At 47.1% G+C, this 2227-nt stretch overlaps 1 pseudogene; it reads left to right on the plus strand.

Annotated features, from left to right (window-relative positions):
• Window positions 1–1255: 1255 nt before the first annotated feature.
• On the plus strand, window positions 1256–1417 carry LOC149452867 (U2 spliceosomal RNA; annotated as a pseudogene).
• The last annotated feature ends 810 nt before the right edge of the window (window positions 1418–2227 follow it).

The raw sequence follows: 2227 nt of genomic DNA on the forward strand, positions 1-2227 counted from the left end.
GCTGCCCCCTGGTCTGGTTCATGTCTGATGTGATGCCTCCCCTGTCTGGTGCCTCCCATCACTGCCATATGGTCTTAGAAGTGTTGACAGCAAGAAGGTGACAAATGACATTGTTGTGTTCTTGTAGAGCTTCTTAGTTTCTTGGTGAACTTCCTCTCACTTGGCAGAACTTTCCCCTCCCTAAGCCTCCTCTGAGAGATTTGACAGGGAAATTATCTATTAGCCGCAGGAAATAATTATAACCTGTCAGCGACCCCAGCCCTCGGCTTTACTGGGGTCACCACAGCTCTGGGCCATTAACTGATGAAGAAAGACAAGCAACTCCAATTCCATCTTCTACTTTTTTCTCTTTTCAGTAACTTTTTGCTATTTTTTTTATATCTTAATTTCGTGAGATTTTGACAAATTGCCCTCCTCTACAGGTGCAGTGCATAGGCACGATAATTGAGGACATATTGTGGATCATTTCTAGTATTTTTGTCATCACTGATTTTTTTGTAGCTAAGCAACAATTCCTTGAGTCTCCAGCAGAATAACTCAGAAGAGAAGGAAAGTTTTTATGGATTACTTATACCAGGAACTTTTGTAAACTTACAGTGACCCCGCGTTCCAGCAGAGAGAGGAGAGAGATGCGTTGGGGGTTATTTACTAAAATTGCATGGTTCAAAGTCTGGTGCAGCTCTGCATAGAAACCAATCAGCTTCCAGGTTTTATTGTCAAAGGTTAATTTAACAAGCTGAGGTTAGAAGCTGATTGGCTACCATGCACAGCTGCAGTGGTTTTAGTAAATCTCTCCACACTGTGTTTTCTTGTGGTGCAGATGTTGCTGTGCCCCTTCCTGTCAATAAGTCCATTCTCATTGTCTTAATATATATGTGATAAAATCAATTGCAACCAGATCCAGCCCTATAAGCATTGACAGTCCGTCATGATTCATGCACTGGGGGAGGATAGGAGTGTTTATGAAAAATTCACAGCTCAGGCATGTAGAGAAGTGGTTGGCAACTTACAGGGTATATGGGGCCTCAAATGCTGCCTTGATACCACCAAAAGGCCGTACACAATATTTATTATATGTATTGCTACAAAGGACTGTCAAAGACTAAAAGACTTGCAAGAGGAGTTGGGTATAGTCCAGCCTTTTTCAACCAACGTGCCCAAGCACCCTGGGGTGTCTTGAAACTTCTTCAGGGGGCCTTGGCATTATGCCTAAAAATTGCCCAAACATTGTATGCAAGCCAGCAGGTGGATCAAGCTCGCTTCTCGGCCTTTTGGCTAAGATCAAGTGTAGTATCTGTTCTTATCAGTGTCCAGTAGGGGTGCTTCACGGTCATCCTATCCTTGTGGGGATGGCTGTTTGTATAGTACCCCTGCTGGTATGATGGGGGTCCTGATGGCTATTACGGGGGGAACAGAACCCGGGATGCCCACACGTAGCTGGGGCCTGGAAGTAATTCCCCTTTGGAACGTCAGAGGGACCCAGTACCTCCTGATTTGACAGGTCTACCTTGGTCTGGCCAGGGGTCGGGAAGGCAGAAAGTCCACAAACCAGTGCCCCCTGAGTAGTCGCCTCACGGGTGCCACTAGTAGCACCTGGGTGTGGGACCCCACTGTGTGAAAATGGCACATGGTCAATGTGTTTCCACTTTTCTTGCACAGCGCCCTTAGGACCAGGCCTTTTGGCTAGGACCAGGGCAATTTTTGCTACAGACCTCAGGGCCTGGTCTGTGCACAATTTGGCACAACCACTTTTTTTTATTTTTCATTTATTTCATTTATTGCACCTCCCACGTTTTGTCACTTTTTCTTTACTTATGTGTGTGTTTTCCTCACAGGATGGAGGGTGTGGGTCCTCGGGCCTGCCCTGAAGTCTAGGGGGAGGATGTGTGGCCTTTTGGTTCCTTCCTCCCCTGTCCCTAGGGGGTTTTCTCTTCGGGAGAGCCCCCTGACCAAGTACCGGGTGTCTGGCTTCGGCTGGACACAAGGAACGGTGGTCCACCAGGCCTTTTGGCCAGGAGGACCAAATGGGAACCTTGTCCCTGTCAGGAGCTTCGTGCCCTGGGGGATCAGGGTAGTGGTCCATCCCCTTCAGGGGAAGGACAAAGCACACCCCTAAGTGCACTTTTTCATGTGGTGTTTTGCACTTGCACATTTTTTGTGAACACTTACGGGTTTTTCGTTTATCTGCACGTTTGCGGACTTAAAAAAAGCCTGCCTTTTAGTTACA

The sequence above is a fragment of the Staurois parvus genome, unplaced genomic scaffold (genome assembly GCF_062004578.1).
Source record: "Staurois parvus isolate SC_StPar_1 unplaced genomic scaffold, SC_StPar_1.0 ptg000458l, whole genome shotgun sequence".
Taxonomy (NCBI): domain Eukaryota; kingdom Metazoa; phylum Chordata; class Amphibia; order Anura; family Ranidae; genus Staurois; species Staurois parvus.